This window comes from Pleurodeles waltl, chromosome 7 (assembly GCF_031143425.1).
Source record: "Pleurodeles waltl isolate 20211129_DDA chromosome 7, aPleWal1.hap1.20221129, whole genome shotgun sequence".
Taxonomy (NCBI): Eukaryota; Metazoa; Chordata; class Amphibia; order Caudata; family Salamandridae; genus Pleurodeles; species Pleurodeles waltl.
The window spans coordinates 940238918-940257634 of NC_090446.1; the positions used below are offsets into that span (position 1 = coordinate 940238918).

General features: G+C 46.3%; 1 protein-coding gene across 1 annotated transcript in view; it reads right to left on the bottom strand.

The window, feature by feature from the left end:
* Positions 1 to 18717, bottom strand: part of CLINT1 (clathrin interactor 1) — a 447297-nt gene that overhangs the window by 14855 nt on the left and 413725 nt on the right. The gene's annotated exons all lie outside the window — the stretch shown is intronic.

Here is an 18717-nt window from a genome sequence, read left to right on the forward strand (position 1 = left end):
AGGTGGAGCTGTAGGAGGATAGTGGACTGGCCGGCCTTTTGACCTGGCAGTGGGCACGAAGGCCGGGAGATCATGAAACTGCTTTGCGCCATGCTGGGGTGGACTGACTGGCAGTATGGGGTACTTATGTTGAAACCGTGCAAGAAGCGGCAGCGCTGATGCAGAGGGGCAGATGAGCCCAGGGAGTGTGCCACTGCCCTGCTCTCTTGGAGGATGGAATCTGCCTTGTCCCCAAACAGGAGAGTCCCATCGAATGGCATGTGCATAAGGGACAGCTGGAGATCACCTGAAAAACTGGTGGACCATAGCCAGGCATGGTGGTGAACGGCAACAGTGGCGCTGATAGCCTACCCTATGGAATCAAGGGTGCCCAAGCCGCAAACAAACTTTGAACTTGTAGGTTTGACGAGTATCTGTTTTCCTGAAGTCAAAGATGTGGAGTCACTTATAAGCACCATACGGCCTTTAAAACATTGAATACAGGAACATTTTCAGAACATCCAAAAATCAGATAATAAACCACCACTAGTAGGAAACTATGAAAAACAACACACCAATCAAAGAACTTTCACCTTTCATGGTATTGAGAAATTAACTAGGAACCCAAGAGGAAGTAACATGGTGTTTATGCTTCGCAAGCGAGAAAGCGACTTAATTCTAAGATGTGAAACAATCAAGCAGGGTTTGAATAAGGACGCTGAATTACATTATTGGCTATTATAACATCAGTGTGTTCTATATGGTAGAAGTTATACCTATGAACCAATTTATTTTCACTATTATATGTATACATGTAAATGTGAAGATTACTGTTTCACTTGTAAAAACATGTTTTTGCCCAATAAACTGGAACTCTATATGAAACAAGTAACTGTGATAGGGGAACAGTAATTCCCAGTTCAATGGTCAAGGTTGCCATTTATCCCAGGACTTACTATTTAGTATTATAATACAAATAATTACCTTACACCACATATACCATTCTTACTTAAAGTCATATAGGTCTAGCAAATGGAAGATAACATAGCAATCACATACTATCAGGTGTGGACCCTGGACCTTACCGTCTTAATAAGGGGGCTTATGACACTGGTTTACTTTTTAATTGTGTTTCTCTTTCCGCTTAGTTACAATTGTAATTACTATAATGAATAACAACACTCAAAGGGAATTACCTTTATTTGTAATTAACCGAAACGTGTTGGTACAAATAATGGATATTGAAATGAAGTATGACATGGATGTTTGAGAATAGACACTCTGATCCTTATTACTCATACACATAATGCCCGAAGCTTCTACACTTCCGGTCCACTGTAACATGGCCGCGGCCTGACTAAATAAATAGTATCTCGGAGACCGGAACATTGACAAGGAAAAGGGACTACCTGTTTCTGAGGGCCTTAAAGGTGGCATGCAACACGGACGCCCACAGGGACGTATGAGACAGGCAGATACGGACCATATAAGACTAGGGGTACGGACTGATTATCAGAAGGTTTATGCTCTGCATTTCTCACCAGGATTACATTGCAACATAGTAGGCTTCAGATATGTCCTTAGTGCCTAGAAATGGTTTGTTTACCATTGTCAGTATACCGTAGGCATTACTCTAATTAGATTAACTTTAAGTGCACAGTGTCCTTTCTGACCATGTATTGCAGCTCGTAATTTTTACTGATATGCATGAATGTGTTCAATGCACTAATGTGAGCTATATAAGGATAGGGATATAGTCTGTTTGTTATCTTGTAATAAAATGAGATATTTCAGCAAATTAGAATGTGGGCTGCTGGGTGAATTATAAGACTGTCACTCTAGAATTTTGTCCCCACTCCACGTGGGGATTAGGTTTAATGGCATATAAAATAGTCGATTTTCACTATGAATATTTCTCCTTACAGATGCAATGAAATATGACTAATAACTAATCACATGTTCTGACAAACTTATTAAATCCAGTAATAAGGTAAATCTCATGACTTTAGTTGCCAGGATAGTGTGTTGCATGATCATATTCTCTAACACACTCGTTTATGAAACCTTGGAATTTATAGTATCAATACATTGATTGTTGAAATATGGAATACGGTCACCAAGTGTTGGTCACTACACATATAGCTTTTTAGATGAGGGAGCACCCCCTTTTTCTTTTCTAATTCATCTTTATCTCCTTTTTTATTTTATGTTATTTTGTTGTTTGTTCTCTAATTGAAGCATGTCACGGAATTGGAGTGTACCTAAGTGCTCATAATATTAGTGGTAATGACTGAATATTATATTCTTTAAGCCTTGAGAAAGCTCCTGCAGGCAACGGTGGGTAAAACATGTGTTGGCTGACACATACACTTCTTGAACTTTTCTTTTCCAAATACAGTACTAATGTGTTTTGTAGGTCGATACAAACATTGAACAAAATGATCTACAAAGAAGTGATTTGTGGACAACTCGAACAATATAAGTTAATTAGACGTCACTGACACTATATCCTTCTTGGAAACAAAGACTTTCCTCTCGATATGATGTGTGGAAAACTTTTAATCCCTTGTGATACCAACAGGAATAATTTAATTTATACATGATTTGTGAAAAAAAAACTTGAATTTTAGTGAAACAAACACAAATGATTCAAATAAATCCCCCTTCAAGACTTAAGTGATTTCACTTTTTTGATTTCTGGAAAACAGATACTCATCAAACCTACTTAAATTACACTGTGGGCAGTTGGCCTAACCCCCAAGGAGTATCACAGATTTTGCTACTTAAAATACATCCTAACTAAATAGTCAATATGAACCCGGCAATATAGAAAGGAGGAAGGGAGGGTCTGGCCTAGATTTGTAATACAAAACTGTGAAATTAGCAGCACGTCGGCTGTCCTAAAAGGCCTGGTCAAAGACAGGTTGGAGATCTTCAGAGGCACCTGGGATGACTTGTGCTACAGTGTCTCAAAGGGTTTGGGAATCACACCACAGTAGGCAGCTGGTATTCACTGACCTAAGCACCAAGCTGGTCAGTGAATACCAATTGCTGAAACTACTAATTTACCAACTGTTTCAACACATACTGACTTCATCGGGGCAATAGTTGTAAACATGTTGGGGTTAGTTTTACTAGCTGCCACTTGCACCACTAAGTTTTATGGGGAGCAGTGCTTAGATAAAAATGCCAGATTGCCTGGGGCAGGGTAAAGGCGTGGTGCAATGTGGCAGCTAACTGGTGGACTATAGCAAGTTTTGGTCCACGCCCCTAATAAGTTGTCTGTTAGGGCCTCATTAAATGACAAAACGGGCTAAGAAGATGTTTGCCTCAGCTTGCGAGCTTCTGTCAACTTGTTAGTCTTTATCGTTGCGGTGGGGAGCTGAAGGTCAAGCACTGAACTGCCCTACATGTTACCATGGCGCAGGAAGCAATAACTTCTGTGACTGGTCCTATGGGTGAGGGAAGGCCCATTTCAGGGGAAGTATCGAGACCATTAACCTCCTTCAAGTCCTCATACCAACTGCTGTCTAGGTAGAGATGAGCAAACTCATCACCTGCCTCATAATCATCATCAGGATCTGTCACGAATAGTAAGTGTAGGGTGTGTTGTCTTCCCTGTGTAGGTGGCAGAGTAAATATAGGAACTGGTGCCTCAACTGGGTAGCTCTTCCTCTGGTTTCGAATTCCCAGCGACCAGCATGGATCATGGCACCCCAAGTGGGGTTCGACTGAAAGCACAGGCATTGTAACAGGCTAGGAGAGTCCAAATGGGGTCAAGGGCAAGCCTGCTGGAGGTACTGCAGCTGGAAGGCCTCTTGGGCCTCAAAGGTGCACCAGAGGGTGTCAGCAAGGATCTAAAGTGGCAGAGCATGGCTGTGTGGAACTCTTTGATCTGTTGTGGAGTAGTAGAAGGCCCCGGAAACTCTGGGTTATGGCGGAACTAGCTGCGGGAACGGCTTGTGAGGTTTCAGAGTTCCACTTATATTTATGTTTTTTTTTTTTTTTTTTTTTAAAGATCTACCGGGCGATTTTGATTACAATGAACACTGGCTTTGAGAGCAGCTCTGGCAACCCCAGTCCTGTTGCAGGAACGGGACAAAACGATAGACTTAGAATTAAAGCTGTCTTGGCAAGAAATCTTCTTATTCTTGGCAATGTAAAATTTAGCCTTGCGGTTGTGGATAGCCTTCGGGTTCATCGGCATGCAGTCACTGCAGACAGTGGAATCATGACTCTACCCAAGACACAACAGGCAGAGCTGATGGGGATCTGTCACAGACACCTGCTTGTGACAGACCCTACAGGGCTTAAAACCTGTCGTTTTGGGGGGTGACGTGGTTTCCACACTGTAGGAAAGTTGCTGAAATATTGAGGTAAAGTGTCTCAGAGATGAGAGAGAGAGAGCTCAGGATCTGTCTGGCGGCGCAGAAAGAATGGATAAAGGCTTTGCACATCATTTCCGGAGCAGAACAGCACCAGCAACCAAGGCACAGAGGTACTGCTGAAAACTTTCCAGATCCATTCTGACACCTGGGGAATAATTAAAAGGTGAGACATCTGCAGCTTTAAGTCCCTATCAGATTCCTCTCGTTGGCTCCTTTGGCCAGAAGCAACAGGGGTTCCTGCACATGGACGGTGGCATGATCTGCTGAACTCTGATAGTAGGTAAAATATGGAAAGGAGTGGATATGAAGGGGAGGGAGAATGAAAATGTCACTTACCCAGTGTACATCTGTTCGTGGCATCAGTCGCAGTAGATTCGCATGTTCTGCAATAGCTCGCCATCTGGTGTTGGGTCGGAGTGTTACAAGTTGTTTTTCTTCGAAGAAGTCTTTCGAGTCACGGGACCGAGTGACTCCTCCTTTTGTCTCCATTGCGCATGGGCGTCGACTCCATCTTCGATTGTTTTTCCCCGCAGAGGGTGAGGTAGGAGTTGAATTGTAGTAATAGTGCCCATGCAATGGAGTGACTAAGTATGTACCTATTTAAGGTTGAGATGATACATATATAAATAATTGAAGGTAACTTCCAAACTGCTACAGGCTCCCGGGGAGGCGGGTGGGCACATGCGAATCTACTGCGACTGATGCCACGAACAGATGTACACTGGGTAAGTGACATTTTCAGTTCGATGGCATCTGTCGCTGTAGATACGCATGTTCTGCATAGACTAGTAAGCAGTTATTTCCCCAAAAGCGGTGGATCAGCCTGTAGGAGTGGAAGTAGTCTGAAATAATGTCCTTAATACGGCTTGACCTACTGTGGCTTGTTGTGCGGATAACACGTCTACACAGTAGTGCTTGGTGAATGTGTGAGGCGTAGACCATGTGGCTGCCTTACATATTTCTTGCATTGGGATGTTTCCTAGAAAGGCCATGGTAGCACCTTTCTTTCTGGTTGAGTGTGCCCTTGGTGTAATGGGCAGCTGTCGTTTAGCTTTAAGGTAGCAGATTTGGATGCATTTAACTATCCATCTGGCTATACCTTGTTTTGAAATTGGGTTTCCTGCATGAGGTTTTTGAAATGCAATAAAGAGTTGTTTAGTCTTTCTGATGTTTTTTGTTCTGTCAATGTAATACATCAATGCTCTTTTGACATCTAATGTATGTAGTGCCCTTTCAGCTACGGTATCTGGCTGTGGAAAGAACACTGGAAGTTCCACTGTTTGATTTAGATGGAACGGTGAAATAACCTTTGGCAAAAATTTAGGATTGGTCCTTAGGACGACTTTATTTTTGTGTAGTTGTATAAAAGGTTCCTGTATAGTAAACGCCTGAATCTCGCTTACTCTTCTTAGGGAAGTAATGGCGATGAGAAATGCCACCTTCCAGGTTAGGAACTGTATGTCGCAGGAGTGCATGGGCTCAAAAGGTGGACCCATAAGTCTAGTTAGAACAACATTTAGGTTCCATGAAGGAACAGGTAGTGTTCTTGGTGGTATAATTCTCCTAAGGCCCTCCATGAATGCTTTAATGACTGGTATTTTATATAGGGAAGTTGAATAGGTAGTCTGCAGGTATGCAGATATTGCTGCAAGGTGAATCTTAATGGAAGAGAAAGCTAGGTTAGATTTTTGTAAGTGAAGCAAGTAACCCACTACATGTTCTGGAGTTGTGTGTAATGGTTGTATTTGATTAATATGGCAGTAGCAAACAAACCTCTTCCATTTCAGTGCCTGGTGGATGGCCTTCTGGCTTGTTTTATGACTTCCATACATTCTTGGGTAAGTTGTAAGTGCCCGAATTCTAGGATTTCAGGAGCCAGATTGCTAGATTCAGCGATGCTGGATCTGGGTGTCTGATCTTTTGGTTGTGCTGTGTCAACAGATCTGGCCTGTTGGGCAATTTGATGCAGGGTACCACCGATAGGTCTAGCAGCGTTGTGTACCAGGGTTGCCTTGCCCAAGTTGGTGCTATCAATATGAGTTTGAGTTTGCTTTGACTGAGTTTGTTTACCAGGTAAGGAAGGAGAGGGAGAGGAGGAAAAGCGTAAGCAAATATCCCTGACCAGTTCATCCATAGGGCATTGCCTTGGGATTGTTTGTGTGGGTATCTGGATGCGAAGTTTTGGCATTTTGCGTTCTCCCTTGTCGCAAACAAGTCTATCTGAGGTGTTCCCCAGAGTTTGAAATAAGTGTTCAGAATTTGGGGGTGAATTTCCCATTCGTGGACCTGTTGGTGATCTCGAGAGAGATTGTCTGCGAGTTGATTTTGTATCCCTGGTATAAACTGTGCAATTAGGCGAATTTGGTTGTGAATTGCCCAATGCCAAATTTCTTGTGCTAGCAGGCTTAACTGCGTGGAGTGCGTCCCCCCCTGCTTGTTTAGATAATACATTGTTGTCATGTTGTCTGTTTTGACGAGAATGTATTTGTGAACTATTATTGGTTGGAAAGCTTTTAGTGCTTGAAAAACTGCTAGAAGTTCTAGGTGATTGATATGCAGTTTTGTTTGATGTACGTTCCATTGTCCTTGTATGCTGTGTTGATCGAGGTGTGCTCCCCACCCTGTCATGGAAGCATCTGTTGTTATTACGTATTGTGGCACTGGGTCTTGGAAAGGCCGCCCCTTGTTTAAATTTATGTTGTTCCACCACAGAAGCGAGAGGTAAGTTTGGCGGTCTATTAACACCAGATCTAGAAGGTGACCCTGTGCTTGAGACCACTGTGATGCTAGGCATTGTTGTAAGGGCCTCATGTGCAGTCTTGCGTTTGGGACAATGGCTATGCATGATGACATCATGCCTAGGAGTTGTAATACCATCTTTGCCTGTATCTTTTGTGTTGGATACATGCGTTGTATGATGGTGTTGAAATTTAGAATTCTTTGTGGACTTGGAGTGGCTACTCCCTTTGATGTGTCTATTATGGCTCCTAGGTATTCTTGTACCTTGCGCGGCAGAATGTTGGATTTTGTAAAGTTGACGGTGAACCCGAGTTTGAAGAGGGTTTGTATGATCTGATTTGTGTGATTTGAGCACTGTATGAACGAATGGGCCTTGATTAGCCAGTCGTCCAAATATGGGAACACATGTATTTGCTGCCTTCTTATGTGTGCAGCGACTACCGCTAGACATTTGGTAAAGACTCTTGGTGCGGTTGTTAATCCGAAAGGCAGTACCTTGAATTGGTAATGTATTCCTTTGAATACAAACCTTAGGTATTTCCTGTGCGATGGGTGTATTGGTATATGGAAATAAGCATCCTTGAGGTCTAAAGTTGCCATGTAGTCGTGTAGTTTTAGCAATGGCAATACTTCTTGTAGTGTGACCATGTGGAAGTGGTCTGATTTGATGAAAGTGTTCACTACTCTGAGGTCTAGGATTGGTCTCAGTGTTTTGTCCTTCTTTGGTATCAGAAAGTACAGTGAGTAAACTCCTGTGTTTATTTGTGTGTTTGGCACTAATTCGATTGCATTCTTTTGCAATAGTGCCTGCACTTCTATCTCCAGGAGATTGGAATGGTGTGTTGTTAAATTTTGTGCTTTTGGTGGTATGTTTGGAGGGAATTGTAGAAATTCTATGCAATAACCATGTTGGATAATTGCTAGAACCCAAGTGTCTGTAGTGATTTCCTCCCATGCTTTGTAATAATGACCTATTCTTCCCCCCACTGGTGTTGTGTGGAGGGGGTGAGTGACCTGTGAGTCACTGTTTAGTAGTAGGGGCTTTGGGGCTTTGAAATCTTCCTCTATTTCTAGGGAATTGCCCTCCTCTATATTGTCCCCGAAAACCTCCTCTATACTGTCCCTGGTAACTGGACGGTGTGGCTTGTGAGGTGCTGGCTTGTGTGCTTTGACCTCGAAACCCCCCTCGAAAGGGCGTTTTACGGAATGTGCTGTAATTCCCTCTGCTCTGCGGGGAGTAGAGTGCGCCCATGGCTTTGGCAGTGTCCGTATCTTTTTTGAGTTTCTCAATCGCTGTGTCCACTTCTGGACCGAACAGTTCTTTTTCATTAAAAGGCATATTGAGAACTGCTTGTTGAATCTCTGGTTTAAATCCAGACGTTCGGAGCCATGCAGCCTTCTGATAGTTAGAGATGTATTAATTGTCCGTGCAGCTGTATCTGCAGCGTCCATGGAGGAGCGGATCTGGTTGTTGGAAATGGTCTGTCCCTCCTCAACCACTTGTTTTGCCCTATTTTGTAAGTCCTTGGGCAGATGTTCAATGAGATGTTGCATCTCGTCCCAGTGGGCTCTGTCATAGCGCGCAAGTAGTGCCTGTGAGTTCGCGATGCGCCACTGGTTTGCAGCTTGTGCTGCGACTCTTTTACCAGCTGCATCGAACTTGCGGCTTTCTTTATCTGGGGGTGGTGCATCTCCAGATGTGTGAGAGTTGGCCCTTTTCCTAGCTGCTCCTACAACGACAGAGTCTGGTGGCAGCTGTGTAGTGATGAAAGCCGGGTCTGTAGGAGGCGCCTTATACTTTTTTTCCACCCTTGGTGTGATTGCCCTACTTTTGACCGGCTCCTTAAAGATGTCTTTTGCGTGCCGGAGCATACCAGGGAGCATAGGCAGGCTTTGGTAGGAGCTGTGGGTGGAGGAGAGTGTGTTGAATAAGAAATCATCCTCGACCTGTTCTGAGTGGAGGCTTACGTTGTGAAATTGTGCTGCTCTAGCCACCACTTGAGAATATGCGGTGCTGTCTTCTGGTGGAGATGGCTTTGTAGGGTATGCCTCCGGACTGTTATCTGACACTGGGGCGTCGTATAGGTCCCATGCGTCCTGATCTTGGTCACCCTGGCTCATGGTGGTGTGAGCTGGGGAGTGTGATGGAGTTTGTGCTGGTGAGACGTTAATCACAGGCGGAGGAGAGGGTGGTGGGGTAACTCTTTTCACCACTTTTGGTTGTGGTGTCTGTTCCGTCTGGAACTCCAACCTTCTCTTTCTCCTAATGGGGGGAAGGGTGCTTATTTTTCCTGTCCCCTGCTGTATGAAGATACGCTGTTGCGTATGGTCCACATCAGTTGCTTGCAGCTCTTCCTCAAACCTATGCTTCTGCATTTGGGAGGTTAGCGAGTGCTCTTCTGTATAAGAGCCTGAAGCTGGGTCGCTTGCAGTTTGTTTCGGCATCGAAACCCTGTCTGCGTGTTTTTTCGGCTCCGAGGTGACTCTTTTCTTTTTCGGGGCCGAAACCTCTCGGCGTCGATCTGTTTCGGTGCCGCTGTCTCGGCGTCGAGCCGTGTCGGCACCGGCATCTCGGTGTCGAGGCTTGTCTCCAGCACTTTCTCGGTCCCGAGAAGGCTGCGTGCCGGTGTCTCGACCGGAGTCGGACGATCTCGGCACTGTTTGGGCCTTTTTCGGTGCCGACGGTCGGTCACCGAATTTATGGGTCGAGCCATGGCCTGGTGGCAGTGGCGTCCCCTGGGCCTTGTAAATGTTCTTCTGAGTGGATTTCGACGTCTTACTCACGGTTTGTGTATCGTCGAATCCTTCGGAGTCTGAGTCTTGGATCGAGAAGGTACCTTCCTCTTCCTGTTCCTCGAACTCCCGTTGGGCTGTCGGTGCGGACGCCATCTGAAGTCTTCTGGCTCGACGGTCTCGGAGTGTTTTTCGGGACCGGAACGCACGACAGGCCTCGCAGGTGTCTTCGCTGTGCTCAGGTGACAGGCACAGGTTGCAGACCAAGTGTTGGTCTGTGTAAGGGTATTTATTGTGGCATTTGGGGCAGAAACGGAACGGGGTCCGTTCCATCGGCGTTCTTCAGCACGCGGTCGGGCCGACCAGGCCCCGACGGAGGATCGAAAAACTACCCCGAAGGGCACCGGAGCTCTTCGATCTTCGATGCGGTGTGGAATCTAAGTACGCCGATCCCGAACGCAACAATACCGACGAAAATCTTCCGAAATTAGCTAATTTTCCGTTCCGAAACTCGGAGCGACAGGAACACGTCCGAACCCGATGGCGGAAAAAAAACAATCGAAGATGGAGTCGACGCCCATGCGCAATGGAGACAAAAGGAGGAGTCACTCGGTCCCGTGACTCGAAAGACTTCTTCGAAGAAAAACAACTTGTAACACTCCGACCCAACACCAGATGGCGAGCTATTGCAGAACATGCGTATCTACAGCGACAGATGCCATCGAACAGAGTGGATATGAAGTGGAGGTGAAACCGTGTTGAACAATTAGCAGCACCCACTGATCTGAAGTTATAGCAGGGAAAACTGAATTCTGCACTTTTCCTGTCGCACATGACCATAGGGCAGAAATCAAAGTGTAGTGGTCGCAGATAGCAGGAAAGAGGAAGAAAAGGACGTCTATCCTAGCCAGTGTCCCAGGCCTCTGCAACCTCCATGTCCTTCTAGCCCCTGAAAGAGCGGTCTTGTAAGTAATACAACGGCAGCCTTTGGCATCAAGCAGGGCTTTGATAGCGTCCTCTGATTTTTCAGAATTATTGATGGAACTGACAGGTCAGAGAGAAGAAACCTAAATAGCGGGTCATATTACAGTTTTCTTTCAAACGTTCAAGTGCAGAATGCATCTTCTTATCAAAAGCCTGGAACCGCTAAGAAGCATATTCATAACGGATGCTTGCAAATGACCAGAAAATCCTATGATGCACATCTAAGCATAACACCTGATTACACCACCAGTGTGACAGAGAAGGTGCATTGTGCTGAGTCTGGCCGGCAATGTTTTGGTGTGGCATGTCCATCTTGGATTAGCTGAGCAAAAGTGTTTTGGGATTCGGCTAGGAAAATCTTTCTGTCCATATCCCAAAAATGCATGTAACATCTCAGCAGGCAGACTGCGTTCAGGGACCTCTGTGCCAAGCTGGTAGAAGAACCTCTTCCAAAATGCATTTTATGCTTTGATTCTCCATGACGGCGCAGTAGGAATGCATTGGCATTCATCTTCCTAGAAGCTTGAACGACCACGCCCTCGGAATTCAGATTAAGGAATCAAACATGCCAGTCCTCTTGCTACTGCGCAACTTACTGGGGGAGTTAAACATGACAAACTAATTTGCAATCAGGGTTTGCATCAGGGTCTCTTTACAAGGAACTAGGAGCCCTAAAGTAGTATCAGTAGTTTTGCTAACACTAACTTCTGCTGCTCTGTGAACTACTACAGGGAAAGACAATTTCCTCAGTAGGTGAGCCCTAGAGGTACAACTCTGTCTCTGGGGAAGTATTTAGGTCACTGTTACTGTCGGTGCTTCGGGTGTCCTGAGAGGCAAGCCGGAGCATCCTCTGTGGGTTTATATTTCTTATACAGTCTCGGTAGAACCGCAGGGATGGTTGCCGGATTCTGCATAATTTTCAGGCCCTGGCTCCAAACATAGTCTATGATGCGTATAGCTCTGACCATTTTCCTGTGGGGCTCTTTAAAATCATAAAGGAAGCAATCCTCCTGAGTTCCAGGCATTGGAAGATCAAACGCGTGGCGGCACGCTCAAGCAGGTTATGAAAGCCACCTATATCTGTATGGCGCTGTAGGGCAAACAGGAGCCGGTATAATATAATAATCCCTCTCATCATTGTGAGGCTGTATCTCACCTTCCTCTGCATCCTCATCGGAGGATACCTGATGCCTTGGTGTGGAAAGAACAGACTGCTGTGATCTTGGCTGAGGTGTATGATGCAGCTGCTGCAAGTGAGGAGTTGCTGGTGGAGGCAGAAGTATCGGTTGTTGCACCGACGAAGGCTTAGGTGGAAAACATTCCTGATAGTCCGCCAACATTGCTTGTAAGTCAGAAACAAGCCCAGGGGGAAGACCTACTAGCGGCGGCTGCTCATAATAGCCTTGCGTATAGTATGAAGCATCGTCATCCGAGTATTCTTGGCACTTAACCCGTAACTGGGAAGGGCTGCTGGCCACTCGAAAAATATCCTCCTCATCTGAATCATCTTCATCTAAGAGATGTGAGGGCAGAAGGCTGGAAACCTTGCTAGGAGACGTAACGGAGGGTATTAGGTGATACTTTTTCACCCTCCTGTGAGCATCCTTGTCCCCTGACGAAAACAGAGGCAAGGAACATGGCCTCTGAACCTTCACTGCAGTCTTCATCGTCGACAAGAGATGTGCCGTCGACGGTGGTGGTGTTGATGGTAGTATAGTCGATGAGATCATTGACGTCTCGGTTGTCCGTAGACGGTAGACGCCGTCGACGGTTGGAGTGTCGTCGACGATGCCGTTGATGGTCTATCGACGAAGCTGTCGTTGGCGAAAGCAGCGTCGACGAGTTCGTCGCCGGCGGGGTAGTCGATGAGAGCGTCAACGGTATCAAAGCCGATGGTGAAGCTATAGGGCATGCTGTCGACAAGGATGAGCATATTGTCGACAAAGAGCTGGATTTCGCCACAGAGACAGACAGTGTGGAGACGGTGGAAGTCGTCGTCAGGACTTAAGCCATCGACGGCGCAGAAGTTGGGTTTTTAAAGGTCTGCTTTACCTTGAATGGTGGTGTTGACGGCTCAGAAACAGGATTCTTTTTCGACTTTAACTCTGAAGCTTTAGTCTTCATTCTTGAAGGGCTACCAATTTTTGAGGATACCTCAGCAGATTTCTTAACAATTTTTCTTGGCCTTTCCTCTGAAGAAACTTCAGACTGTCGTTCGACAGGTGTTTTCACCACAGAAACAGAAGAGGCACTGTCTTCATCAGAGACAGGATTGTGTCTGGATTTCAACTTTTGTAGCCAGATGAGAAGACGACCCTCTCTGTCCTTAAGAGTCTTAGTCGAAAAAGTTCTACATTCCTTGCAGTCTCTAGGTTTATGGCTAGGATGGAGACAATATATGCAGTCCTTATGCTGATCATAATCATGCAGCCTTTTCTCCGTGCAGGTAGCACAGGCTCTAAAAAGCCCTTTTTTAGGTGTGTCTGGCATGGTAGCCAGTTTGAAACACCTTGAATTATTCATGAAGAGAGAAAATATCCAAATCACTCAGAAAGGATTTCTGAGAGAAAAACTGAGCAGAGCTCAGAGGAGACTCCTTAGCACAACATGCAGAGGAAAATCTGAGGGAAATCAGCTCCTCACAGGAGGGTTCTAGCGGGTGGTGGGAGCTGATTGGTTGTCTCTCAGTTTGGTCCTTTTTTATAAAATGACTATAAGATGTTACTCAATTAAGAGGCGTAGTGCCTCTGAGCTTTATTTGCAACCGAGTATGATTTTTTGTATTACACCGGGACTCCCATCTCGACGACGGGGAATGATTCAAGCATGTAAATCTATGAAAGTTCCAATACTGGAGTAACAGAGTCTAAGCCTATGACATTACGGGTGCCGAGGGAGAGGCTGGGGATCTTCTAAAGTTGGTGCTGCACCTTGGTAATTTCATAGTGAAATATAGGCCTGGAATGTATAGACATTGGCTGTCTCAGAAACCGGTGTTGGAGCAGGGTCCATTGTGGGAGATGTTGGGAGGTCAGGGCCAGTACAAAGGTGGCTAGAACTAACAAAGCCTCTGGTGCTGGACTGGAGGCATGGGCTGGTGCTGGCAGGGACCAAGGCAGGGGCAAAATGGAGTCAGTCAGTGTTAGGGTTGGAATCAATGACAGAAGACCAACTGGAAGTCTGTGTGACTGTCAGGCCCAAAGAAGATTCAGCATGGCGTCCTTGAAGGCATCAATCTAATGTGGGGTCAAAGACGGTTCGGGGCATTTGGGTTGCACAGGAACTACCCGAGAATATGACTCAGAGTTGAATGATGGCAGCAAAGTGGGGCCTTGGGTATGGCAACTTATCCAAGGAGTAAGAATGGCAAGATGAGGAGGAGCCTCACTTCGATTTACCCTTTGTCGCTCGACTAGCACAAGATGGCTACATGCAGCAGAACCTGGGACTTTGGGTGGATCTGCTGTAAGGATGACCTACCTAGCTTTTTGCATTCAGAGATGTATAGCTTCACTCCCACCACCTGATTGCCTTCATGTATCATGGAGCATTTGTTACATGACTCCGAGTAGTGTCCAGACCATTCACACCACAGGGGGACATTGTGTGGCTCAGTGGTTAACATCTGGTTCATGCAGTCTCGGGGTGGTTAGAAGCCAGTGGTTTTTGAAAGTGAGTTATTGGGGGAGGAGGGGGGGGTGTTTAACAGGACAGTTCACTAGCACACTATAGGTGAAAAAAGACAAAGGATGGTGGAGGAGCTGTTTAGGGCGTAGAACGAAGTAACTGACATTATTGTGCAGGTGTGGCACCTACATATGGCTCTGCACGGTTAATTCTAGGTGATAAGCTAGATCGCCATGAAGTAAGACGGTGCCACCTGCCAACATGCAGGAGCTGTTGCTATGAAGAAGTTTCTAATTCAGTCTGATGCTTGGGAAAGTCAAAAGGTGATCAATCAATCTGCAGTGAGAAGTATTTATCAAAATTATATAATAGATTGATTTTTATTTAAAAAGCCATTTGCAAAGCCATCACAACCAACACCCCACATATACTGCACCCATAGCCAGGACCCCATTAGCCTGCACACGAAGGAGTGTGCAAAATTAAAAATAAAGGCAGCAGGCTTTTCACATCTACACAAACAGGGTCTGAAAAAACATCTCCGTATCCACAATGACTGCCTCAACAAAGTTCAGAATTAGGAAGATTTGAAGACTCCTCTCTCCAAAGAACACTACATTACAATACATTAACCATCCAAGACCCAGCTGCCTCCACTACCACTTGTTACCTTTATGCCTGTCTTTGACCCTGTACGGTGCTCTGTTGCCTTTCAGAGAGCTTCACGCTATAGAAACATAAAATACATACATACATAAAAGCATGCACAGAACCAAGAGTGCCATGTCGCTTGGCAAGGGGAAAAACAACAACACTGAAGCGTAGAAAGCCTTCATTAACAGCCATGTTTTAAGAGCTTTACAAAAGATAGTCGAAAAGGATCAATAGTAGAGGCTAAGAGAAAGGGAATCGGGCACGGACAGGTTTTCCCAGTATTAGGCCTTGAAGCTAACCTCCGGGAGTGACTTGACACTGTAAAAACAGGGCACCAAACATTCAGTAGAAAAAGTGGAAACCTAAAGATAATGGAAATTTAATGAGCTCTGGATTATAGAATCTGTTCCATATGACAAACTAGAATTGATGGGCATGAGGCTACTCAGGCAATCATCAGAGAGCAGGTGCATCATTATACGTGCTAGCTAAAAAAGAAAAGTACTTTGCTTCTTTCGACTGAGTTGGTGTAAGGAAATGCCTCCTGCCCCCTGACATTTCGCCTGTGCTGATGCCAAGTTATGATTTGAAAGTGTGCTGAGGCCTGCTAACCAGGCCCCAGCACCAGTGTTCTTTCCCTTACCTGTACCTTTGTTTCCACAATTGGCACACCCTGGCATCCAGGTAAGTCCCTTGTAACTGGTACCTCTGGTACCAAGGGCCCTGATGCCAGGGAAGGTCTATAAGGGCTGCAGCATGTCTTATGCCACCCTGGGGACCCCTCACTCAGCACAGACACACTGCTTGCCAGCTTGTGTGTGCTAGTGGGGATAAAAAGACTAAGTCGACATGGCACTCCCCTCAGGGTGCCATGCCAACCTCACACTGCCTATAGGTATAGATAAGTCACCCCTCTAGCAGGCCTTGCAGCCCTAAGGCAGGGTGCACTATACCATAGGTGAAGGCATAAGTGCATGAGCACTATGCCCCTACAGTGTCTAAGCAAAACCTTAGACATTGTAAGTGCAGGGTAGCCATAAGAGTATATGGTCTGGGAGTCTGTCATGCACGAACTCCACAGCACCATAATGGCTAGACTGAACACTGTGAACTTTGGTATCAAACTTCTCAGCACAATAAATGCACACTGATGCCAGTGTACATTTTATTGTAACATACACCACAGAGGGCACCTTAGAGGTGCCCGCTGAAACCTTAACCGACTACCAGTGTAGGCTGACTAGTTTTAGCAGCCTGCCACACACCAGACACGTTACAGGCCACATGGGGAGAGTGCCTTTGTCACTCTGTGGCTAGTAACAAAGCCTGTACTGCGTGGAGGTGCTTCTCACCTCCCCTGCAGGAACTGTAACACCTGGCGGTGAGCCTCAAAGGCTCACCCCCTTTGTTACAGCACCCCAGGGCACTCCAGCTAGTGGAGTTGCCCGCCCCCTCCGGCCATGGCCCCACTTTTGGCAGCAGGGCCGGAGGAGATAATGAGAAAAACAAGGAGGAGTCACTGGCCAGTCAGGACAGCCCCTAAGGTGCCCTGAGCTGAGGTGACTCTGACTTTTAGAAATCCTCCATCTTGCAGATGGAGGATTCCCCCAATAGGGATAGGGATGTGCCCCCCTCCCCTCAGGGAGGAGGCACAAAGAGGGTGTAGCCACCATCAGGGCTAGTGGCCATTGGCTACTAACCCCCCAGACCTAAACACACCCCTAAATCGAGTATTTAGGGGCTCCCAGAACACAGCCAGATAGATTCCTGCAGCCTAAGAAGAAGGACTGCTGAGCTGAAAACCTGCAGAGAAGACGGAGACACCAACTGCTTTGGCCCCAGCTCTACCGGCCTGTCTCCCCACTTCTAAAAGACACTGCTCCAGCGACGCGTTCCACAGGGTCCAGCAACCTCTGAAGCCTCAGAGGACTACCCTGCATCTAGAAGGACCAAGAACTCCTGAGGACAGCGGCTCTGCTCCCCAAAGACTGCAACTTTGCAACAAAGAAGCAACTTTGAAACAACACGTTTCCCGCCGGAAGCGTGAGACTTTGCACTCTGCACCAGACGCCCCCGGCTCGACTTGTGGAGAACAAACACCACAGGGAGGACTCCCCGGAGACTACGAGACCGTGAGTAGCCAGAGCTGACCCCCCTGAGCCCCCACAGCGACGCCTGCAGAGGGAATCCCGAGGCTCCCCCTGACCGCGACTGCCTGCTTCAAAGACCCGACGCCTGGTAAAGACACTGCACCCGCAGCCCCCAGGACCTGAAGGATCCGACCTCCAGTGCAGGAGCGACCCCCAGGTGGCCCTCACTCTTGCCCAGCTGGTGGCTACCCCGAGGAGCACCCCCCCCCCCCCCCCTTGCCTGCATTGCTGAAGAGACCCCTTGGTCTCCCATTGAATCCTATTGCGAACCCGACGCCTGTTTGCACACTGCACCCGGCCACCCCCGTGCCGCTGAGGTTGTACTTTCTGTGTTGACTTGTGTCCCCCTCGGTGCCCTACGAAACCCCCCTGGTCTGCCCTCCGAAGACGCGGGTACTTACCTGCTGGCAGACTGGAACAGGGGCACCCCCTTCTCCATTGAAGCCTATGTGTTTTGGGCACCACTTTGACCTCTGCACCTGACCGGCCCTGAGCTGCTGGTGTGGTAACTTTGGGGTTGCTCTGAACCCCCAACGGTGGGCTACCTAGGACCCAAACTTGAACCCTGTAGGTGGTTTACTTACCTGCAAAACTAACAAACACTTAACTCCCCCAGGAACTGTTGAAAATTGCACTGGGTCTAGTTTTAAAATAGCTTATTGCCATTTGTGTGAAAACTGTATATGCTATTTTGCTAATTCAAAGTTCCTAAAGTTCCTAAGTGAAATACCTTTCATTAAAAGTATTGTTTGTAAATCTTGATCCTATGATTCTTAAAATAAACTAAGAAAATATATTTTTCTATATAAAAACCTATTGGCCTGGAATTGTCTTTGAGTGTGTGTTCCTCATTTATTGCCTGTGTGTGTACAACAAATGCTTAACACTACCCTCTGATAAGCCTACTGCTCGACCACACTACCACAAAATAGAGCATTAGAATTATCTCTTTTTGCCACTATCTTACCTCTACGGGGAACCCTTGGACTCTGTGCATGCTATTTCTTACTTTAAAATAGTACATACAGAGCCAACTTCCTACAGTTGGCATCTAACACTACGTATTACATAGGAACATCACAGTTTTTGGACCCAACCTGTTGATTCTCAAGCACTGTCAGCATCAATCTCCACTTTGTTACAGCAAACACAAGTTTTAAGAGCTTTACAAAAGACAGACCAGGAGAATCAATAGTAGATGCCGGGCAGCCTAGATGCACCACAGTGGGGAATTAGGCACCAATGTGTTTTCCCCAGCAATTAGGACTTGAAGCTAGACTTCAGGAGTGACACAGCTCCATAAAACTGGGCATTAAACCAAAATTTCAGTAAAACAGTGGAATTGAAAGGACAATGGAAATTAGATGAGCTCTGGATGATAAAATACGTTACATCTGACAAAAAGGAACTGTTGGGTACGAGACTGCAGATTTATGGCTTGATGTTGTTACATTTGACCACAC